This window comes from Notolepis coatsorum (assembly GCF_963971535.1).
Source record: "Notolepis coatsorum genome assembly, chromosome: 6".
Taxonomy (NCBI): Eukaryota; Metazoa; Chordata; class Actinopteri; order Aulopiformes; family Paralepididae; genus Notolepis; species Notolepis coatsorum.
In genome coordinates, this window is record NC_140170.1 from 8506615 (window position 1) to 8533148 (window position 26534).

Consider the following 26534-nt stretch of genomic DNA (forward strand, 5'->3'; position numbering starts at 1 on the left):
TCCAATGTACAGTAAATTACCAAACATGGTTTTGTCAATATTCCAATGTGCTTGTATACAGTTGTACAGTGTCCACCCACCCCTCCTATACCCAACCTACCCAACCCCCCCACCCCACCCACCCAACCATCTCCAATGTACAGCCCCCCCCACCCCACCCCACCTAATGTACGGTTTCATAAATGTATAGATGTAGCAGTACTGTCTGTATGTCATGTATGTGTGTGTGTGTGTGTGTGTAAATGAATGAACCGAAATATGTAGTTTGCTGATAGATACACAAAATGGGTTTATTTATGTTGATTTAATTTGGTTGTGTTGATGTTTCCATTTTTGCAAAATGCATATTCTGTTTGTTTTACACAATAAGTCTATTGGTGTGTTGTGTGTGTGTAAGGGCAGGTGTAGAAGATTTTTTCTTCTTCCTGTTCCTTTCGGCCATGGTATTTGGTGAATTATATGTACTGTTGGACTGTGGTAATTCCATGTACGAATAAATAAATGATGATGACGATGTATGTCCTGATGAATTGAAAGGTTATGGGGGACCCTGATGTAAACAAGACGAAAGTCTTTCTCTGGTCTGCATCCCCTTAACAATTGTGTGTATTGAGCTGTACTGTATTGTACCCATTCTGCAATCTGTTAATAAAGTTTTCAATCAATATCAATCAATCAATCAATCAATCAATCAATCAATCAATCAATCAATCAATCAATCAGTACCCGTTCTGCACCTGCGTATTGGGGGCCACTATATAATGCATGATTAGGAGACATGTTGAGACTTGTCTAGGCTGCCTGCACACACACCAGCTTCCTGGGCGGGCGCCTCCCAGAATGCACTACACCTGTACCTTGCCTCCCAGAATACCTGCACCTTCCTCCATTGTTGTATCAGCGTGTGCTGTATCTCTGCATCGTTAATCGACAATAAAACGTGAGTATATAGTGCATGATAAAGTCGATGGTGGATATTATTCTGTATCTATGATTTCGATTGCAAACGCCAGCGGAGTAGTGCTGTGTTCGTTTTTTACATGGTTATGCGTTTTTACACGTTATGTGTGCCTGCTGCTAATGTTAGCTGTTAGCTATGTCTGACCTCTGTTGGGTAATGCAACGTTGCCTACCAAACAACGGGACCACTGTGTTTTTTTTTTATATTGCTCCTGGCTGTTCAAACTAATTTTACCGTGTGAAAGAGAGGAAAGTTGGTTCATTTCCACAAACTACCAGTGAAAAAGTGTTGTTCTGAACTGGAGCTATAGTATAGCCAGCCATTTAGCTACCTGGCTACCTATATAGCTTCAGTTCAGCTAACTAGCTACATGCAGCATTTAGCCAGTGATGGGCAAGCTACTTGGAAAATGTAGTAAGCTACACTAGTTACTCTTGATTAAATATAGCTCAACTACAATGGAAGCTATCCCCAGATAAATGTAGCAAGCTACACTACAAAAATAGCACACTACTTTTTTTTTTTTTTTTTACTTTACTTTATGATCAGGTTTCCACCAAACAAATACAGTAGGCAGGCAAAAGAAAGTTCAGTTTGTTTATGAAACAAGCCCTCGGTCTGGCTTTTTGTGTCATCATTTTAACATGAACTTGTATTATGTACAAAATGTTAATAAAGTATGAGGAAATAACTGTGGAAACGTAATAAATAAAAGGCCAAATCAATCAAATAAACACTAAAATATATACTCTCTCTATTGGAATGGAGACTTTTCAGCACAGGATAAACTGCCCACTTTATCAACCAAAACTTCTTCAATATCAGAATTTTAACTAATAATAACTGTCTTACTGAATTTTACTATTATGCTACCATGTCTATACTACCACCAACTATGCTGTCTATACTACAGTATGTACTCGGAGTATAACACTCAAGCTCGACACTGCTAGACAAACAATACTAATTTATAGACTATTTGTTTCCTGTGAATTTATGAATTTATGCGTCGTTCCCTGTGTTTTTTTTCTTTCCTCTTGCCTCCCTCCCTTGTCCTAGGGCCTGCCTACTGATTGCCTATGCCTGAATCATTCCGGCCGACAAGGCGTACAGGACAGTAATCTGCACTGACGTCTCCCCAGATCCATGCACGGATTGCTTCTTGGTTGTATAGGTAGGCCTATATGCAACACAGATCGTAGTTTATAGACTATATTTGTTTCCTGTGCAGTACACCTGAGATTAATCACCTCATGCAGTACTGTTTGACATGAATTTATGCCTCGTTCCCTGTGTTTTTTTTCTTTCCTCTTGCCTCCCTCCCTTGTCCTAGGGCCTGCCTACTGATTGCCTATGCCTGAATCTTTCCGGCCGACAAGGCGTACAGGACAGTAATCTGCACTGACGTCTCCCCAGATCCATGCACGGATTGCTTCTTGGTTGTATAGGTAGGCCTATATGCAACACAGATCGTAGTTTATAGACTATATTTGTTTCCTGTGCAGTACACCTGAGATTAATCACCTCATGCAGTACTGTTTGACATGAATTTATGCGTCGTTCCCTGTGTTTTTTTTCTTTCCTCTTGCCTCCCTCCCTTGTCCTAGGGCCTGCCTACTGATTGCCTATGCCTGAATCTTTCCGGCCGACAAGGCGTACAGGACAGTAATCTGCACTGACGTCTCCCCAGATCCATGCACGGATTGCTTCTTGGTTGTATAGGTAGGCCTATATGCAACACAGATCGTAGTTTATAGACTATATTTGTTTCCTGTGCAGTACACCTGAGATTAATCACATCATGCAGTACTGTTTGACATGAATTTATGCGTCGTTCCCTGTGTTTTTTTTCTTTCCTCTTGCCTCCCTCCCTTGTCCTAGGGCCTTCCTACTGATTGCCTATGCCTGAATCTTTCCGGCCGACAAGGCATACAGGACAGTAATCTGCACTGACGTCTCCCCAGATCCATGCACGGATTGCTTCTTGGTTGTATAGGTAGGCCTATATGCAACACAGATCGTAGTTTATAGACTATATTTGTTTCCTGTGCAGTACACCTGAGATTAATCACCTCATGCAGTACTGTTTGACATGAATTTATGCGTCGTTCCCTGTGTTTTTTTTCTTTCCTCTTGCCTCCCTCCCTTGTCCTAGGGCCTGCCAACTGATTGCCTGCCTGAATCGTTCCGGCCGACAAGGCGTACAGGACAGTAATCTGCACTGACGTCTCCCCAGATCCATGCACGGATTGCTTCTTGGTTGTATAGGTAGGCCTATATGCAACACAGATCGTAGTTTATAGACTATTTGTTTCCTGTGCAGTACACCTGAGATTAGCCTATAGTATACGTTCATAATCTGCATGCAAACTGTAATCTCTCCTTTCTCTGGTTTCCTTTTTTCTAGGTCATCAGAGAGGTCTTTAACATACAGTATCCTGTTCAGTGGCATCTTGTTCAGTGAGGCAGCCAGGCTAACCAGTGTTCAGTGTGAGGCAGATGTAATGATTGGGTAGGTAACTATAGCACGCACAACAATGTTCCACTGTAAATATATTCGATGTCAGCATGTGTCTGAGAGTGTGCATACCTTTGTCCAGCACGCGCAGCTCCACAGTAACGCCCCCAATTATCTTTATCAGTGCGGGATACCTGACTGCTCACAGAGGTTCAGAAAACACGCAGCATTGAGATCTCATATATATAGGCTGCATAGGTGCTACCTGCAAGCTGGTCAGCCGCCTAGACCTCCTAGATCAGCTCTACCACCTGACACATCCTTGAAATGTGTGCTTGAGGCTTGTGCATTTAAGTGTGACACTTTAGCCTCTCTTATCAAGCATTTGAAGACACACATAAAGGGAGGAATGGAATCGCCATGTCCATTTAGAGGTTGTGATTGCAGGTTCACAAACGTAATGACTTTTGCTTCACATATTTCCAGGAAACACAAGGATTCAGTTTTAGATGACTTGGTACTAGACAAGTCTACAGAGTCATTGCCAGAACCCAGTCAGACGTATTCAGAAGCTGCTGGTGAACATGATGAACCAGAAGTGCCATTAGCTGTGGACGAAACCCTTTTTTTAGATAACCTTACACTTTTCTATTTGAAATTGCAATCTAAGCTACTCTTACCGGCAAGCACCATACAAACCATTATTGAGGACTTTCAAATTGCTCATGAACTTGGCCTGTCTCATACACTTAACGTTCTGAGTGAGAAATTGAAGAAACTTGGAATCCCTCAGGCCACTATAAGCAGCATGGTTGATGAAGTGAACAGAGATGATCTACTCACACTTTTTAACAAGGGAAGACTCAGTACAGATACAAAGAGGAAGTCTGCTTTTAAAGAGTGTTTCAACCATGTTCATCCCGTGCCTTTGCTCTTGGGCAATGATGAAAATGACAAAGAATGCTTTGCTCAGTATGTACCTATACATGAGACATTGGTGACACTGTTCAAAAACGAGTCTCTACGAGAACAGTATAACATGACACGTTTGCAGCAATCTACTGATGCTGTCTATCAGGATGTCAAGGATGGAGAAGGATTTCAAAGTAATCCAATGTTGAAAGCTGACCCTTCCTCACTTGGTTTGATACTGTACCAAGATGCCTTCGAGGTTGTTAATCCACTGGGCTCAGGGAAGAAAAAGCACAAGGTCTTAGCTGTTTACCTAACCCTGACTGACATCTTGCCTCACAATAGATCTTCTATAGATCAAATGCAACTTGTTCTCTTATGTAGGGAGCAGGACTTTAAGTATTTTGGGCTAAAAAAGGTTTCAAGCATCTGATTGAGGACCTCAAAATCCTGGAGGAGAGAGGTGTAGTCATATCTGATGGCACTGTACTAAAGGGCTCTTTGGTTGCCATTGCAGGAGACAACTTAGGATCCCATTCTACACAGGGATTTTTAGAAAACTTCAGTACATCTAAATATTTTTGTCGCTACTGTCAGGTACAGAGAGAGGATTTTGTGAAGAATCCAGTGTTGTGTGGTGCCACAAGAACGGTCCAATCATACACAAGTAATTTGCAAGACCTGGAAACTAGTACCACAGACTCTGTATGCGGTATCAAGTTTGACTCTCCTTTCAACCAGCTTTCTCATTTCCATGTTTGCCAGCCTGGCCTCCCACCATGTCTAGGCCATGATTTATTTGAGGGAGTCATGGCTTATGACCTTCCTTTATATATTCGCCATTTAGTCCAGGAGAATCATTTTACTTACCTGCAGTTAAATCGGTGCAAAAACAAGTTCCGATATGAAGGGAACGATGGTAGGGACAAACCAGCAGACCTCTCTCCCAGCAGTGACAAACTAAGTGGGCATGCAGTTCAAAACTGGTGTTTCCTTAGATTACTCCCTCTCTTGGTGGGTGGCAGGATTAAAGATCCCTGTGACAATGAGGTGTGGCAGCTCATTTTGCAGCTGAGAGAGATGCTTGAGCTTATCTGTGCACCAGTCATTACAGAAGGCCAGGTAGCATATCTGAAAGTCATCACAGAGGAGTACATATGCAACAGGAAAAGGCTCTTCCCCAATGCCCCCCTGAGGCCAAAGCATCACTATATTGGCCATTATCCAGATCTAATCATCCACTTTGGCCCACTTATTCACCTGTGAACTCTGCGGTTTGAAAGCAAACACACTTTTTTCAAACAGTGTGCCAGAAAATTGCACAATTTCAAAAATCTGTGCAAAACACTAGCAGAGAGACACCAACTCCTCCAGGCCTACCTGAGTGCGGGAAACTTGTTTCCTCCTGTTATACAGGTAGAGAAGGGGACTGCCTTTTATTTGGATGATTACAACAACAAGATCAGGGCATCTGTAGCCAGTTGTCAATTTGAGTCTCAGTCTGCAGTGGCTTGTAACAATGTTACAGTCAAAGGCACAGACTACAGAAAGGGGATGTTCATCTTGTTTGGGAACAGTGATGAAGGACTTCACATGGGGAAGATTATGCTGGTCATTGTTGCCCAAAACTCTGTCCACTTTGTCTCAGAGAAACACATTTGTGTGAAGTTGATTGACATGGGTGTGTACTGTGACTTAGGAGTGGCCCAAGAGGATTACGTGTGCATTAAGCACAAAGATTTACTGGACTACTATCCTCTTCCAGCATACAACGTGCACGATCAGATGCTTATTGCGCTCCACCATTCTTTTCCAGGAGCAGTTTAAACAGGAAAGGGAGGATATGACAGACGTGAGGACAGACGTAAGTGGAGCAGGATATCAAGTAACGTTAAGATAGTTGATTTTGTATTGTTGATTGTATAGCGAGCACATGTTGGCAGTTAACCGCATATAGTGCACTGCAAACAGACAAGTAGGGAATATGCACAAACTGATTCATGATTGACCCTAATCAATGAGACTAGGTAATGGAAGATATAAAGGAAGCAGTTTGGTCATATTTACCGGGCCTCCCTGATGACTTACTGACCACCCTACTTGAGGATCTTGGAGTGGAGAGTGTCGAAGATCTGGCCTTAATGGAGAGGGTGGATCTGGTCCGACACCTCAAACCAATCCAGTGTCGGAAGCTGATGGATGGTCTTAAGAAAGGTAAATTCATATTTAGACTTGCGTGACACTTGGAACTATGCCCTTGGAACATTGGCATAACTGTTTTTGTCCCTTCTAGGGTTAGTAACCCTTAATATGGAGGTGCTCCCTCCCCATCCAATTGCTTCAAGTTCCCCAACACATCCAATTGCTACAAGTTCCCCAACAACGAGCTCTGTGAACACTCTGTCCTCTCCGAACACCTCTATGCAATCTCTGTTGTGCAGCCCCCCAAGCACTCCAAACTCTTCACAGCCTGGCAGCGCATGGCATGTAGACTTTTGTGTCAACTGGAACCGGATGTCAACAGCCATTCAACGTGCAGTGGAAAAAGAACAGAGACCAAAGCCAGATGAGAGAAGGGCCTTTGTGAACGCTTTGGTGGATCAGATGATGGAGCACGAGCACAACCCAACCAGAACCACGTGCCTCAGTATCGTCCGAACAATTGTCAGGAGCCATCCTGACACCTTTGCTGACATTAGCAGGCGAGGTGAAATGGTTGGAGACGGATGCCACTCTCTTCTCCAACAAGTAAAAACAAGAGTGGAGTATAAAAGCAGGAACAACACTCTGGCTAGACGCCACAGAGGCAGAGAGGAAAGACGGCCCACTGGCGTGGCAGGAGAGTCCAGGCTGACGAGAGGTCCTGTTGACCAATACGGGTAGGGGTGGCAAAACAAACGGCGCCAGTGTCCTCTCCATTCACGCTCGCAGCAATTAGGGGTTAAAGTGGCACTGCCAATGCTCGACTAACTTAGGTTATTTGGATTGAATGTTTAAATTATGTGTAGTTTTTTTTTAATATAATTTCTAGGGCTGTCCCTGACTAAGGATTTGGATAGTCGACTATGATTGGCCAAAATGTGCAGTTAGTCGACAAAAATAAAATAAAAAGTAGAATATATATATATATTTATATATATTTTTTTTTTATCATTCCATTTGGGCTGTGGGGGGTGCTTAATGTCTGAAGGCTTCTTGTCCTCTGCAAAAGCATGCAATTGGTCCACTGATGGATACATCTTGATATTTGTCTAGTCTAGTGTGTTCATTAGATGGGTGAAATCCTCTTTCAGTGCTTCTGTGCCTGTTTTCGTAGGCAGTTAGCCTCTGGTATGCGTGCCATTAGCGTTAGAGGCCTTTTTTCTTTTGGAAAGAATGATAAAAAAATATATATATTATAATTTTTCTTTTTTTATGTATTCCACTAAGAGGTTGCCTATGATTCCTTCCTATCCCTAGGTGTGTGAGGTGGGGCCCAGCAAGCTTACCGGACGGGGAGACAGAGGAAACCATGGCGGCTTTGAAAAGGGATCTGCAGAACATCTACTCAGGCATGCAATCTACTTTACTTTTGGTGAATTGACACCATGAATAAATATCCCACATTAAGCAAAAAGGCCACTTTAATATTCAGAATGAGTAATACAATTAAAGGTTTGCCACTCAATTTCCCAGATGTGGCAACATCAAATCTAATTGTTGTTACTTGGTTTGTATGTCTGTACACAGAGGAAGGGATGGGTGGGACAGCGAGAGCAGAACTTCTGATGGAGAGGACCTACGTCATCCTGCGGCGTTACTTGAATAAAATGCCTCCACCAACGATGGTGGCGGTCAAAGAAGAATGGCCTTTTCTCTTCTCTCAGACGGGGCTTTTCTCCCACTTTGGCCTCCTGACAGACACCGATGTCCTTCAAAAGATCAAAGATGCCCTGTGTCATCGAGGACGGACCATCCTGCAGTTCTGCCAGAAACTGGACAACCCGAAGATCAGGGATGTTCTGGCCAGATATCATCCAGAGGTTTCGGAGATCAGTGCCTGCATCGTCCTGCTCCTTATGGTGTACTTCAAGGAGCCTACGGAGAAACTACTGCTCGAAGTTGATGTACGTTTATTTAAATATTAAAATATTTGAAATGCGAGTGATTACATTAGGGGCGACTGAAGCTCAGTTGGTAGAGATGGTCGTTCATCGACCGTAGGGTTGGTGGTTCGAATCCTGGCTCTGACTGTCCGCATGTCGGAAGTGTCCTTGAGCAAGACACTTAACCCCCAAGTTGCTCCAAATGGGCCGAGCTGATGTGTGGTGAGCTGTAGTGCGTGGATTAGCTTATCTTCATCCTTTCATAATGTTAAATCTGCTATTGTGTGTTACTTTGTTGCAGACCTGTGCCACTGTTGCTGATGTGAATACTGCAGCACTCCCAAGCACCCCCTGTTTGATAATTCAAGGTAATAATGTTCAGGGATGAGCTTGTGTTCCTTTGCATCGAGGGGGAAAATCTGACCGAAGGCAGTTTGTGATACGGCACACATATGACGCTTATAAATAATATCCTGAGCTGGCATGTCTCATGTTCAACTTTGTCAGTGCTGTAAAGTTGAAACCTTTTTAAATCTTAGACAAACAAAACACTTTGCTTTCATGAAATATTGTAAGCCGTCATTTGAGGCTTTATAAAAGCAGCACAATGAACACAAATCTGTCAGTGCGACCTCATCTTAAATAAGAGACAGCATTGCTTGTTGTAAGAGAGGCAGAGTTGATTTGGCAAAAATATATATATATGCATTTTTCTTTTTCTTTTTAATAATCGAATTTTATTTTCATATTCAAATCCCATGCCCATCGAACGAAGCTTTGAAGTATTTAAGACAGCCTTAGTTCTGTGTCATGTCCTTGCAGGAATGTATACCTATCCACAACAACGCATGACGGGGTATCTGTTCATTTCAGGTGACGCAATGCAGCCTTCTGGATGGATGCTATCCATCGAGGGAGAAGTTGTGATGGGCCCACACCCATTATTTTTGCATGGGGTAGCTGCTTTATTCACCAGCTACTATGTCTTCAACCTGGAGTATCCTTTCGTTGGATCATCCACACTTGAGTTCATCCAAAGGTATTTTAACACTCTGAACACATGATCAATGTCATCAGTAAGACTTATCATGCAAAGACTATCTGGCTATTAAGTCCATGCCTTTCTACAGAGGCCATAAAGTAGATTAAATGCTTTGAGTATGAAGCCTGGAACCAACTATGTGAATTGGGACCACACCATCACTTGATGTTGCTGCTATCTTGTTAAGAAATTGACATAATGGTTTAATTCACATTATAGTATGGCTTCAAAATTCGGATGAGTAAACATTATGTTAGAGGTACCATGAAAAAACACAGGTGAGCACCTTGATAAATGCTGAGTCTATTTAAAACTGAAACGTATCTTTGCTTATTAACAGGTTCTTCTTGGGCATCAACCCGGAGAAAGGCTCCAGGGCAAAGAAGCGAAGCGCCATCAACCCTCAAGTGACCACCCTTTTTCGTAAGCTCATAGACTTTGAATGGTCTGCATCTGCATAGACAATCGTCCCCTGACGTGAACACCCTTCTTCGTAAGTAAGCTCATAAACTTTGGTCTGCAAAGACAATTGTCCTTCTCCTGTCGTCCCCTGACGTGAACACCCTTCTTCGGAAGCTCATAGACTTTGAATGGTTTGCAAAGACAATTGTCCTTCTCCTGTCGTCCCCTGACGTGAACACCCTTCTTCGGAAGCTCATAGACTTTGAATGGTCTGCATCTGTATAGACAATCGTCCTTCTCCTGTCGTCCCCTGACGTGAACACCCTTCTTCGGAAGCTCATAGACTTTGAATGGTTTGCAAAGACAATTGTCATGCTCCTGTCGTCCCTGCGCCTCTTTTGTTATTTTGAGTGCCTCTTTTGTTCTTTTGAGTGAGTGCATAAAGTGTATTCATTAGTTCCATTTTCGGGTAAGACCTGGAAGTACTAGTTTCATGGCGACAGTGGCTCGGGAGGTAGAGCAGTCGTCTGGCAATCCGGAGATTCCCGCTCCTCCCCGGGCAGCGTGTCGATGTGTCCTTGAGCAAGACACTTAACCCCTACATGCTCCCGTCGGTGTGTGAATGGGTAAAATGTGCACAAATTGTAAAAAAAAGAAAAAAAACAGCCATTTACCATTTTACTTACGAATATTATTACTTTGTCTTAGTTTTGCCGTTTTGAGCAGTGTTGACCAGCAGTTTATAAAATAATATTTAAAATGTTTATTAGCAACGCCGAGCTTTCAAACCATTGCGTTTCTCTGTACGAAACTCTCGTGCAACTGTGTACCTTTGAATTTTCTCTGTGATACTTGTACAACGAGCGTTTCGCAGAGGACCAGTTCTTCAGAGTTAATATGGGATTTTCCTATGGGTCAAATGTGCACAAATTGTAAAAAAGAAAACAGCATTTACCATTTCAAGAATAAGAATATAATTCTTTGTAATATAATTCTTTGTAATAATTCTGTCTTTTGACAATAAAATCCCATAATTAACTCTGAAGAACTGGCGAAACGCTCGTCATACAAGGTGCATCAGTCAGCTAAAGCCGTTTTGAGCAGTGTTGACCAGAAGTTTATAAAATAATATTTAAAATGTTTATTAGCAACGCCGAGCTTTCAAACCATTGCGTTTCTCTGTACGAAACTCTCGTGCAACTGTGTACCTTTGAATTTTCTCTGTGATACTTGTACAACGAGCGTTTCGCAGAGGACCAGTTCTTCAGAGTTAATATGGGATTTTCCTATGGGTCAAATGTGCACAAATTGTAAAAAAGAAAACAGCATTTACCATTTCAAGAATAAGAATATAATTCTTTGTAATATAATTCTTTGTAATAATTCTGTCTTTTGACAATAAAATCCCATAATTAACTCTGAAGAACTGGCGAAACGCTCGTCGTACAAGGTGCATCAGTCAGCTAAAGCCGTTTTGAGCAGTGTTGACCAGAAGTTTATAAAATAATATTTAAAATGTTTATTAGCAATGCCGAGCTTTTAAACCATTGCGTTTCTCTGTCTGAAACCCTCATGCAACTGTGAGTACCTTTGAATTTTCTCTGCGATACTTGTACAACGAGCGGGATTTTCCTATGGGTAAAATGTGCACAAATTGTAAAAAAGAAAACAGCCATTTACCATTTCAAGAATAAGAATATAATTCTTTGTAATAATTCTGTCTTTTGACAATAAAATCCCATAATTAACTCTGAAGAACTGGCGAAACGCTCGTCGTACAAGGTGCATCAGTCAGCTAAAGCCGTTTTGAGCAGTGTTGACCAGAAGTTTATAAAATAATATTTAAAATGTTTATTAGCAATGCCGAGCTTTCAAACCATTGCGTTTCTCTGTCTGAAACCCTCATGCAACTGTGAGTACCTTTGAATTTTCTCTGCGATACTTGTACAACGAGCGGGATTTTCCTATGGGTAAAATGTGCACAAATTGTAAAAAAGAAAACAGCCATTTACCATTTCAAGAATAAGAATATAATTCTTTGTAATAATTCTGTCTTTTGACAATAAAATCCCATAATTAACTCTGAAGAACTGGCGAAACGCTCGTCGTACAAGGTGCATCAGTCAGCTAAAGCCGTTTTGAGCAGTGTTGACCAGAAGTTTATAAAATAATATTTAAAATGTTTATTAGCAATGCCGAGCTTTCAAACCATTGCGTTTCTCTGTCCGAAACCCTCATGCAACTGTGAGTACCTTTGAATTTTCTCTGCGATACTTGTACAACGAGCGTTTCGCAGAGGACCAGTTCTTCAGAGTTAATATGGGATTTTCCTATGGGTAAAATGTGCACAAATTGTATATAAAAGAAGAAAGAAAACAGCCATTTAACATTTCAAGAATAAGAATATAATTCTTTGTAATATAATTCTGTCTTTTGACAATAAAATCCCATAATTAACTCTGAAGAACTGGCGAAACGCTCGATGTGCAAGGCGCATCAGTCAGCTAAAGCCGTTTTGAGCAGTGTTGACCAGCAGTTTATAAAATAATATTTAAAATGTTTATTAGCAACGCCGAGCTTTCAAACCATTGCGTTTCTCTGTCCGAAACTCTTGTGCAACTGAGTACCTTTGAATTTTCTCTGCGATACTTGTACAACGAGCAGGATTTTCCTATGGGTAAAATGTGCACAAATTGTAAAAAAGAAAACAGCCATTTACCATTTCAAGAATAAGAATATAATTCTTTGTATATAATTACTTGTAATAATTCTGTCTTTTGACAATAAATGCCGGCTTACCTCGTGTAATTATTTGTAATAATTCTGTCTTTTGACAATAAATGCTGGCTTACCTCATGTAATTATTTGTAATAATTCTGTCTTTTGACAATAAATGCCGGCTTACCTCGTGTAATTATTTGTAATTCTGTCTTTTGACAATAAATGCTGGCTTACCTCATTTGTGCGTTTGGACTGTTGTTTTTAATGTACAATAGCCTACGTGCATTTTTGAAGTCCAGCGCAGTATACTTCCTGGCAGAAGCTCACACTTTGGTTTTCTGTCATGATTAATCACGTCATCCAATAGTATTTGACAGGAAACTATTGTATGAGCTTCCTCCAGAAGTATACTGGAGCTGGGGACTATACAGTTATGCATACCATTGTAAATTGACTGTTATTTTGCCAAATTATATAATATAATAATTATTATTATTCAATTATTTTGTTGGCAAGTCTGAAAAGTAATGCAAAAGACTTGCCAACAAAATAATTGAAAAATAATAATTATTATATTATATAATTTGGCAAAATAACAGTCAATTTACAATGATAGACATGCATAACTCTATAGTCCCCAGCTCCAGTATACTTCTGGAGGAAGCTCATACAATAGTTTCATGTCAAGATACAATAGGATGACGTGATTAAACACGACAGGAAACCAAAGTGTGACCTTCAGGAAGTGTACTGGAGCTGGACTACAAAAATACATGTAGGCTATTGTAAATACACAATACATTGTTGTAATAATATACAACAAAATAATGTGATATTACAGTAATTTCTTACAATTTGATGTTGTGAAGTCACAATACATTGTTGTAATATATATACAACAAAATAATGTGATATTACAGTAATTTCTTACAATTTGATGTTGTGAAGTCACAATACATTGTTGTAATATATATACAACAAAATAATGTGATATTACAGTAATTTCTTACAATTTGATGTTGTGAAGTCACAATACATTGCTGTAATATATATACAACAAAATAATGTGATATTACAGTAAATGTCTTACAATTTGATGTTGTGAAGTCACAATATATTGTTGTAATATATATACAACAGAATAATGTGATATCACAGTAATTTCTTACTGTTAGAAGTTGTGAAATTACAACAATGTATTGTACTACCATTACTGTGAAATTACAACACGTTGCTGTGAAGCCATTCACAGTAAATTTTTGTGAATCTTACTGTAAAATTCATGCAAAATATTGCCAGTAATTTATTGTAATATCACAGTAATTTCTTACAGTATGAAGTTGTGAAATTACAACAATGTATTGTACTACCATTACTGTGAAATTACAACACATTGCTGTGAAGCCATTCACAGTAAATTATTGTGAATCTTACTGTAAAAGTCATGCAAAATATTGCCAGTAATTTATTGTAATATCACAGTAATTTCTTACAGTATGAAGTTGTGAAATTACAACAATGTATTGTACTACCATTACTGTGAAAGTACAACACATTGCTGTGAAGCCATTCACAGTAAATTATTGTGAATCTTACTGTAAAAGTCATGCAAAATATTGCCAGTAATTTATTGTAACTTTAGGGTGAAAAATTTTACAGTGCAGGTTGGCACCTTGCATTGTCGCGCATCCGCTGTCTGTGTGTTAATGTGTGAGTTAATGTGAGACATGCATTGTAAAGCACTTTGGATAAAAGCTGTTGTATAAATGCAGTCAATTTACCAGGCTTGGTCTAGTGAACTCACCAGGGCCCTGTTTCTTGTACGTGGTTCAACTAAGTCGATCAAGATGTCATTATCCAGCTTCAGTTAACCCGATGTTTGAAGCCGGGATTTTCCTGTTCCAAGAAGGTGGATTCAGTCTCGTTAACTCAAGCCAGACTTGATTCTCAGGATCAGTGCGCGCGCCCGCCTCAGCTGAGAAGACAGCAGGTGTCGATCGCAGAAATCCTGATTCTCTAGCGGCATTGATTGATTAATTGATTTAAAACTTTATTAACATATTGCAGTACGGCTCAATCGCCTCGCCGACAAGTTAAATGCGTTATCTATAGGCTAATTTTAAGTCCCTCATTACCTCAATCAATCAGATTATATTTCTTTAAACTTGCCTGCTGGATTGAATAATCAAATGAGATCTTGCTAGCGAAAATAATTAGTTAACTGTTATACAGAATTACGATACGGCTCTCTTACCCATTGATTGATGTATAGTCAATCTTTAACTTATCTCCAATGTGGTCTAACGGGTTGTTCTTTTGACTTTCACACAGACGACCGGGGTTCAAGACCCTAGTCGTCTCCTTCTTTTTGCAATATAGGAATAATTCAATTTGGTGCACGTTGAGAGCTATATAAAGAATGACATCCTCAATGCATGTAGATTTATAATATTTTAACTTAAAACCAGGCTACTTTGGCGTATAATCATTAATATTATATTCAAAAAAATTATATTGGAAAGAGTGGGTTTTGAACCCGGGTCGCTGGGTTGGCAGGCTTGAGCACTACCGCTGGACCACTGTGCCAGATGGGATAAATTCATTGTTTATACATTAATGAACGAGAGACCCGTGTTTAGAATATCCTTTGTTATGAATGAAGTTTATCTCTTTATCCTCATTCATTAATGTGACGTCAACGGCTCATTCAATTTCTCAAATCCGTTAAACAGCGCATCTCATCAGACATCTTAATCCCAGTTACAATTAAAATAACCACATAATGTGTACATCGCACGAGCGAGCGCCACCGTCGCCACGGTATATATAACGTGCATTATTTAGGACAAAGTGAATTTAGTATCAGCATTTTGGGTCTATTTTACATTTCAAAAGCCCCCTCTGGAAGAATGGAGCACAAGAACGTAATTCAGAATGGTATAATGCAGATCGTAGACTGTGGGAATAGTTTCAGGAAACGGGCCGTCACTTCTTTGCGGGGCGTGGCGATGGTTCAGGCTAAGTTGAACTTGAACTCTGCTTTCGACCAGGCTCAAACTTTTGGATATGTTGTCATGGTGATTTGGAAAATCCACGTACATGAAACCGGAAAGTCCGGCTAACCCAGTTATCCAGTTAAAGTTATCCGGCTAACTCAGTTATCCAGGTACAAGAAACAGGGCCCAGGTAACTAGTGTTCAACTTCTGTCGAGGAAGAAAAACTGTTTTAAAACATGTTGTTCTGTGTTTCTCCTCTGATGATGACTTCAGGATGGTGTGATCCTGCGCCCCCAAAATTGGCCATTTTAGTTTTTGAGTGTTTATTTTAAAATTGTATTGTGTGCAATATTTTAATATTTATTTAATATTTTCATAGTTCGAGACAGTCGAGGTTGACTGGTTTCCTGCGACGTATCACATGTTAGTGTGACTGGGGGATGAAAGGGTTATTAAAGGTTATTTCCCTGCCCTGGTGCACGCACACACTTACAGTATGTGATCTAGTGTGATGGTTTCATTGTCTTAACGATGTAGTTAATAACAAAGTAGTTTGACTAATTTACACACGTCAGCTGAAAATGTTTTATCATGTAAATAGGATTGCGTTGATTTTGGTTTTGAATGATCTGTTTTTTGTATTTTTAAATGAGGTATTTTAAACGTATACATTATAAATAAAAGTGTATTTTTGAGACATTCCTCTTGATGCGTCTTCTTTCCGGTTCAGACTTGGAGCACGACTGCTACTGAGTGAGGGTGTGCAAGGAATAATGTAGGAAGAGAATTTACTGGCATTAAATGGAAGTAACCGGCTTCAAACACACTCTTACTTTCCGTCGTAGTTTCAACGCGGTTTAACGTTGAGGCTAAAAACCAGCCGTAATCAATCGCTTCATAGTCCTTTTGCATCGTTCGTAAAAAAATGTACATTGGAATATTGACAACCATACTAGGTAATTTACTGTACATTGGAGGGGGTTGGGGGGGGGGGGGGACACTGTACATTGGAATATTGACAACCATACTAGTTAAATTACTGTACATTGGAGGGGGTTGGGTTAGGACATTTACAGGGGCCAGTTTCGAATTGCAGTCTCCCGTAGGTGTTCTTTGAGAATGGTTTTGAAAGTGGGTAGTGATTCACATTCCTTTACAGCTTTAGGTAGGGCGTTCCACATTGATGTGGCATAATTGCGAAACGTGTTTAGTCCCTTGTTTGAGCCGAATCTGGGTTTAACATGATTTGTGGAGCTCCCTCTGGTGTTGTGATTGTGGTATTCACTGACCTTTGGGAAGTATTTTGACATGTACATGGGTACCTTGGTCGTGTAGTGTATCTTGTAGACCAGGCCCATTGCAAGTTGCTGTACTCTGTCGTCTACTCTAAGCCATCCTAGGTAGTCAAAGTGGGCAGGGATGAGGTGGGTTCTAGGAGTAAGGTCAAGCAGTAGTCTGACCAGTTTGTTTTGAGATGTTTGTAATTTTGTTTTAGCGCCTTTGAGGTGCTTTGGTACCATGAGGTGCAAGCATAGTCGTAGTACCCTTGAATGAGTGCTCCTGCCGAGTCTTCAGGGTATTCTTGTTTACCAGTGAGGAGATCCGGTACAAGAATCGAGTTCGTTGGTTGACTTTTTTGATTACATTGGATGCCATTTTGTCACAGGAAATATTTGCCTCTAGCATGGAACCCAGGTATGTAATTTCATCTTTCCTTGTGACAATATTGTCACCCACTGTAACTGAGAAGCCGTCGGTCTTGCTGAGTTTGTTATTTGAACCGAAGAGTAGTCTTCCGGTGGTGTATTAATATCCGGTGTCGTGTGCGGTGTGTTCTGTGTTTTTGATAAACATCCATCACGAAGAAATATTACTTATTTTTATTTTAGTTTGCTTTGATATAACCGGTTTTATATACCGTGTATGCGATTCCATGTGGAACGCCCTACCCAAAGCTGTAAAATAATGTAAATCACTATCCACTTTCAAAACCACTCAAAGAGCACCTATACGGGAGACTGCAATTCGAAACTGGCCCCTGTAAATGTCCTAACCCAATAATACACAAGACCCTCTTCTTGGGACAAAGTAAGGTTTTGTCGATATTCCAATGTACAGTTTTGCTTCAAGAAAATGGCTGTTAACAAACGGTCTTTATTAGTATTTTGAGCTGTCCAGGCAGAATTGCAGCAATGGTCTTAGGGAGCCGTTGATATCTGACATCACCATGTCAGATATGTCAGCGCCTCCGCTCCGTGAACAATCTCGCTCGTGGAGTTTCTCATAGTTCGCGCGGGTCAGTCCATTATTTCACATCCCATGGGGGGTGTTTCATTACCATATATGGATAATCGTGCACGAGCATTGACGGTAGAACAAAGAGGTATTTATCAACACGGAGTGTGCGTAGGACCCGTGTACGCACGGTTGTTAAATCCCGATATTTCTGTGCGTACACACATTCTAAATTGTGTGCTTAAGTACGAATATAGAACACTTTCTAAGAATTGTTGATAAATGAGGGCCCAGATATCTTTGTCAATATTGTCCTATCAGAGATGGCACCTCAGTTCAGGAAGTCTGTTCAAGAGAGAAGCACCAGCAGCCCAGACCAGCAACCTGCCAGACCAGGAGAGGTGACCTGTGACATCTGCACTGGGAAGAAGATCAAGGCCATGAGGTCCTGCCTGGTGTGTCTGGCCTCCTACTGTGAGATCCACCTGGAGCCTCATCAGAGAGTTGCAGCCTTTAAAAAACACAAGCTGAAACCTTCTGTTTAATCATCTTCGCTTTATTAATTTGCTTAGATTTTTTGTACACGTGATCTCAAGAAGGTACTGGATGAGCTCAGTATCAGTGTTTCATGTCTGGTCATTTTTAGCATGGTGTTATTCACTGTCAAAAATGCAAAGAAAAATCATAATTTATATTCTCCTTTGTTTCATCACAATTTAACACACACAGTATTTCTGACACTGTGATTACATTACCTGAGATCCATAGATGTCTCTAGATACCAATGTGGACAATAAAACAACAATGACAGCAGACATTATACACACATCTGTAATGGGGAAGTGCAGAGAACGTAGGAATACAATAAACAAGGACTGAGTAACGAGTGCAAGATTAATTTAATGGCATTAGGAATGAAGGAGTTTTAAAACTAACTACTACCAGAGGGCAACAGCTCAAACTCCCCATAGAGTGGGTGAGAGGGGTCACCCACTATCTTCCTAGCTTTCTTCCTAAGCACTTTGATGTGGATGTAGCTCAGCTGTTAGCTATAGGCATCATGTTATGTTATGTTACCCACGACGTTGGAGATGATTGTGGGGGTGGGGACTAATAAAGCTCAGTGTGTTTTTGCAATAGGATCTAGGGGTAACAGTACTGTATATTTGAATACCGCTTATGTCACAAATGTATCAGTACTAAATACCTATATGTCCCTATGCCATAAATGTCATGTATGTGGTGTATGTCATAAATGTCTATATGAATTGAAAATGGGGGACCCTGATGGAAACAAGACAAACGTCTTTCTCAGGTCTGCATCCCCTTAACAATTGTATGTATTGAGCCGTACTGTATTGTACCCATTCTGCAATCTGTTAAATAAAGTTTTCATTCATCATTCATTCATTCATTCATTCATTCAATTCTGGTGAGCTGTCAATCACCAGACACCAATTAATTGCCATCCGGCATGGCAGGTGTGTGGGCTTGATTGGTGTCAGGTGTGCAGTGCCTTTAAGTAGGCTTGGTTGACTGTGTGCTTGTCCATACTCATTTGCTGCCGCTTTTATCCAAAGGAACTTCTGTACGACAGGTCATCAGGAAGGATACAACTCTATCAGCTGAGTAACAATATTCATCAAAGTGTTACAGTGAGTTACCTCTATCATTCAGCTTCCAGTCTGCTTTAGGGGTAATTATGTGATGGATCACGGTTTATGTGGTTTTTATTTTAGGCCATGTCCCCACGTATATGGATCTTTTCAGGGTGTCCGCGGATCCTTAAAGTCTTAAAAAGTCTTAAATTTGTTTATCAATAATTAAGGCCTTAGTTTGTCTTAAATCCGTTTTCAGAGGTCTTAAAAATGCCATAGACAAAGACATAGATTTAATAATAAATCGCTATCTGACTGAATAGTTTGGTTTGTTTAGACAAAGAAATAAAATAAGTCTGAGCGATTCGAGTGAGCCTATTTTGCAATCGCCTTTCACGCAAAATGAAATGTGACTCGGCTCTACCTGTAGTGTTTTTAGCTGTGCTATACAGCGCGCGTGTGTGGTGGTCAAAATGCCGGGAGGCTGCCGTTTTAATGAGCTCTGGCTCGAAAATATCAAATATAAGTCATGGTTGAAAAGAGGAGAACATCCTCGAGTAGCCGTCTGCAAAATATGCAGAAAGGACTTGAAGATTTTTACGATGGGGGAGAGTGCACTTTCGAGCCACATGCAAGGTGAGCTAATGGATCATATTATTAACGTGTCTCAGCCTGGCTCGACACTACAAGTGCTCCACACCGGTCTCTGTAAATGTTAGTTTTAAAAATACCACTTCAATAATCGAAATAGTCAAGTAACAGGCAGAATACACTATTGGAATTACAAACTTGTGTTTACCGGACTCTGTTTTCACTGCAGTGTTTTGAAATACGCAGCATGTAGCAAAGCCTTAACGTTAGGCGAATCAACGTTAGCTCATTTCCTTTCATGTATTTCAAAACACGAAAACTTGTTGTATTGAAATGGTATTTTATTTTTATAACGGAACATTTACGGAGACTGGCGTGGAACTGGTGTGGAGCAGTTGTAGGTTGGAACGCAGTAACGTACTGTATATGTGTATGTTATGATGAATTGAAAATGGGGGACCCTGATGTAAACAAGAGGAAAGTCTTTCTCTGGTCTGCATCCCCTTATTATTGTGTGTATTGAGCTGTAGTGTATTGTACCCATTCTGAAATCTGTTAAATAAAGTATTCATTCAACCAAACCACAAAAACAAATCAACTGGATGAATGAGAACTTTATTTAACAGATTGCAGAATGTGTACAATACAGTACAGCTCAATACACACAATAATAAGGGGATGCAGACCAGAGAAAGACGTTTGTCTTGTTTACATCAGGGTCCCCCATTTTCAATTCATATAGACATACACAACATAGATAGCATAGAAATACTTGTATTATCCCGTGGGAAATTTGACACTGCAAATCGCTCAACATTTAGACAGGACAGGTCACGAATTAGAATAACACAAATCAATCAAGTTGCCTGGGATAAGAGTAGAGTAAAATAGAATAAAAATGAAATAAAATATACAGAAATAAATACAGTAAAAACATACATGACATCATGACATTTATGGCATAGGGACATACATGACATACAGGTATATACTGTAGTACTGTTACATTTGTGACATATACGATATGCAAATAATATACAGTACTGTTACCCAGAGATCCTAACAGAAAATATTATATATATATGATGGGGATGAGACTGTACATTAGGGGGGGGGGGGGGGGGGGGGGTTTGGACATTTACGGTGGCCAGTTTCGAATTGCAGCCTCCCGTAGGTGCTCTTTAAGAGCGGTTTTGAATGTGGGCAGGGGTAAAGTGGGTTTTAGGAGTGAGGTTAAGCAGTAGTCTGACCAGTTTGTTTTGTGATGTTTGTAATCTTGTTTTTAGTGCCTTTGAGATGCTTTGGTACCATGAGGTGCAGCCAGGCATAGTCGTAGTACCCTTGAATGAGTGTACTGAGAGTACCCATGATTTTTGCCATTTTGTTATCGTGAAATTGGTATTAAATTTAATTCTGAGTGGCATTAAAAAGCCTTAAATCTGACTGGGCTAAACCTGCAGATACCCTGTCTTTTGCCAAACACACATTTTATTCCACGATTGGGCCTTTCATCCACACGTAAAGGGTGTTTTCAGAGACATAAACGGAGATTTTCTTAAACGCATTTTAAAGTGAAGATTTTCAAAACTATCCGTTCAGTGTATCCGTGCAGCCACTGTAAACGCATGCTCAGACTGTGGCGGGCCGTAATAATATCTGGTCCGTCAGATTGTTTGGCGAATATTACTTTACTATTTCTCTAATATATATCAGACCGACTATAGGCTAGCTAGGCTATATATTTCACCTATAATGTCCTAACAGAGAAACTACCACCACCTAAAACATCCTTATTACACCTTGTTTTATCCATATAGGCAGTAGCGCTTTGAAGTAATAATAACTTCGGTAGACTTGGTGCTGAAATGTCATTCAAACTATCTTTACTTATATATGCGACGACGGCACCACACGTGAACAGTACAATGCAATTAATGAATGTCTTGTTGTAAGCGGAATACGTTTATTTTGTACATTATCTAACGTTAACACGAACCTAAACTAACATTGCTCTCGTTATCTGCTTGAGTGTCCGGTTAGCTCCGTTAGCGTGCAGTAGTAAATAGTATATCAATACCAGCCATTGGATTACTGTTTTCTAAATTGGGGAGGCTTTTAATCGTCAAGGTAAGAGGATTTTAAGTCATGGTATCTATAAACTTCATCGGTTCGGATCCTTTGAATGAATGAGAATGTAAACAAACACGGCTTCACGTAGAAATCACTTGACTGCGCTCAGAGAGGAGTCGTTCGGCAAAAAATAGTTCCGAGTATATCTGCTTAGAAAACATAATTGTCGAATTCTATTTTTAATTTCTCCACGTGGTAAATACATAGGTCACAACATGTTTACAGGAACGTTTTGGAGTGTATTTCGTGACTGTAGGGCACTGTAGGGAACGTCGGGCTCAAACCATCCCCCACTTCCAGTGATGAAGCTAAGCTACGCTAACAGAGCGACTGTTCCCTAAGCTAAATGCACGCACAGAGACAAAAAAGGTATGCATCTTCTTGTCTATTTCCAGGGAAGATGTTAAATAAGCTAATTTCCCAAAATGTTGGAGTTTTCCTTTAAACGTGGCCTCAGAATTCAAAACACACACATACTCGGCACGTAAATATATAAAACAATGCCGTGCAAGCTAATTAGCCTAGCAAGCCTTTCTTCTTCTTCGTCTTCGTCTTCTAATGTTTATTGGCGGTTGGCACTAACGTGTTGGTGCATTACCGCCACCTACTGAAATAGATTTTAGAGCTAGATGGATTATGCACATGCCAATCCCTATTATACACTACTCTATATCCTACCACTCAAACCTGTACTTTTAGAAAAAAAAAAATTGCCCTATACCCCACATTCCCTGAACTCAGTCGCAACACTTCTCTTACCTCCAGCTTGATGTGGTCTCTCTCTAACCTTTCTTTTAGGATCTGTCTCTCTTCCCTATACTTACTACACTCCACTAACGCATGCTCCACTGTTTCCTGCCTACCGCAATACTCGCACCTCCCCGTCTCATGCTTGCCCATTAACCTAAGTGTACTATTTAGCCCTGTGTGCCCTAATCTCATTCTTGATACAATCACTTCTTCCCTCGTACTCCTACCCCCACTTCTCATCTTCCCTACTGCCCTCTGGATATTATAAAACTGCCTACCTTTACTTCCTCTATCCCACTCCTCCTGCCACTTCTTTTTCATTTCATACTTAACTACACTCTTAACTTCTGCCTTGCTGTACCTCACTTCCCTACTTACTTCTACTCTACTAGCTGCTTCCTTAGCAAATGTATCCGCCAGTTCATTCCCCTCCACCCCTATATGTGCTGGCACCCATATGAAACACATCTGCGCCTACCCTCCTTACTAGGGATGTCCGATATTATCGGCCGATATCGGCAGTAAAATGTGATATCGGAAACTATCTGTTTAAAAAAAAAGAAAAACGATAACAATATTTGTTATATATATATATCCAGTAAAATTATTAGTTACCTGAAATTATTCAGTTTTTGGGGGGGGGGGGGGGGGGGGGGAACCCTGCATATATCGGTATCGGTTGATATCGGTATCGGAAATTAAGAGTTGGACAATATCGGAATATCGGTATCGGTAAAAAAGCCAATATTGAGCATCCCTACTCCTTACCCTAAACATCGCCTGCGCTATTTCTAAAATAATGTCCTGCCTTGATTCTGACTCTGTGTTCTTTATACTTACTAATGCACTACTTGAATCTGACGCTATTAATACCTTGCTTGGTTTAATTGTTTCCACCCAATTAATAGCTAACAAAATAGCCATTAACTCACCCGTGTATACCGACAATTTATCACTCACCCTCTCCTTTTCCATGATATCTACTTCTGGGCTTATAAATGCAACCCCCACCTTGCCACTGATTGTTTTTGATGCATCTGTGTATACTTTAATCTGCTCTCCATGCTTACTTTCTATATACCTATTGACTTCATACCTATCCAACACTTCCTCACCTCTTTCCCTCCTTCTTTCCAATAAATGAAAATCTACCTCCACCTCCTCAAACAGCCATGGTGGAACATCAGACAATGGTACCGTCGGGCTTATCTCCATCTCCCCTATCCCTATCTCCCTACTGTCATTCCCTATTGTCCACCCAAAACTCTTAAACTCTTTCTTTTCTTTTTCCTGACACTCTAATAATACCTTTTGAGTGGGGTGACTCTCCTTATGGCCCTTTAAATTTACCCAATACGTTAACGCTATCTGCTTCCGTCTGAACTCCAAAGGAGCTTCATTCATTTCCACTTGCAATGCAGATACTGGGGTTGTTCTGATCGCACCACAGCACAGTCTTAACGCCTGATACTGTATTATATCTAACTTCTTTAATAACATTTTTGATTCAGACTGATACACGATGCAGCCATAATCTAAAGCAGACCGTACTAACCCTATATACACAGCTTTCAAAGAACCCCTACCTGCTCCCCACTCCCTACCCCTCAGGCACCTTACAATATTTGGTAGCACTTTATAATAACACCCCGTTATAATACATTTATAAGGTATTTGTAGATGATGAACTAATCATGAACAAACCATTTATATACATTCATAAATGATTATTAAATCATTTATAACTATATTTGTATACAATTTATTTGTAACATGTGATGAAAAAGTAAACAAATAATTAACTGTATTAGACACTTGTTAATGATGAATAGGCTTCACTTTAGATTGGCCCCCACGATAGCATCTGCAAATTATTTATAGATCTTTTATGAATGTCTTAACAAATCATTTGTTGAACATGAAAAATAAATGGAGATACACTATAGTCGTTTTTTCATATCCATTTTTCAAAGCATCTACAAATGTGTTACTACACATTAAACAACATTATTTAATGATGAACAAATCAAGTACAAACAATGTTGATAATGAGTTATAAATAATGTAGAACTAATCTGTAAATGTTATACAAATAGTTATAAATGATTTAATAATCATTTATGAATGTATATAAATGGTTTGTTCATGATTAGTTCATTATCCACTAATGCGTTATAAATACTTTGTAAATGGTATACAAATATAGTTATAAATGATTTAATAATCATTTATGAATGTATATAAATGGTTTGTTCATGATTAGTTCATTATCTACAAATACCTTATGAATGTATTATAACAGGGTGTTATTATAAAGTGCTACCCAATATTTAATACTTTCTTACACTTAGCAACAACTTTTCCTATATGGTTTGCCCACGTAAGCCTTTTATCAAACCAAATCCCTAGATATCTAAAGCACTTGACTCTACTCTCTCTAACCTTTCCCCATATTATAACTTAAGACTAACCTGTTCTGACACTTTCCTTCTGGTAAAAAATGCCACCTTTGTCTTTGCCACTGAAAATCTAAAACCCCACTCTTTTGTCCACTTCTCTACTTTCTCTACTGCTTCTTGTAATTTCTTAACTATATACTCTATATTCCTTCCCCTTTTCCACATAATCCCATCATCTGCAAATAATGCCACCCCAATACTGCTCTCTATATTCTTAAACACTTCATTTATCATAATAGAAAATAAAACTGGACTTATTACGCTTCCTTGAGGTGTCCCATTCTCCACTACATACTCTCCACTATACTCTTTCCCTACCCGTACTGATATTGACCTACCTGTTAGAAAGTTTTCCACCCACTTATAAATTCTCCCTCTTATTCCCATATGTTTTAACTTGATCAATAGTCCTGCCTTCCACATCATATCATACGCCTTTTCCACATCAAAAAATATAGCTACTACACTTTCCTTATTAGCTTGCGCCTTCCTTATCTCAGTTTCTAGACATATAGCTGGATCTATCGTATTTCTCCCTTTTCTGAACCCACTCTGATAACTCTCTAATAATTCATTATTTTCTATATGATACTGTAACCTTTCATTTATCATTCTCTCCATAGTTTTCCCTACATGTGATGTTAATGCTATCGGTCTGTAGCTTCCTGCTAAACTTGGATCATTTCCTGGCTTGCATATAGGAACAATAATTGACTCTTTCCACTGAGTCGGCAAATACCCCTCATCCCATATCTTATTATACAACTTTAATAATACCTCTTTGCTCATATCACTTAAGTTATCTAACATACAATAGCTTATTTGATCTTTCCCTGGCGTTGTCTTCCCTGCTTTCCTTAATGCCCTATTTAGTTCTGTTATTGTAAACATCACATTTATTACACTTCCATACTCATTCTCATCCTGCATTACCTCTCTATTTTTCCCCATTGTACTTTCTCTCTGTTTCTTTTCCTCATCACTCAAATTCGCATTACTATGTACCTTAACAAAATTATTCGCTAATAATTCTGCTTTATCCTTACTTTCAACTACTACACTTTCTCCATCTTTCATTATCGGATATCCATACTCCTTCCTATTACCAGACATCTTCTTAATCATGCCCCACACTCGACCTAGCGGCGTAGTCCTGACTCACAGAACCTCTTCCAGCATTCTTTCTTCGCTGT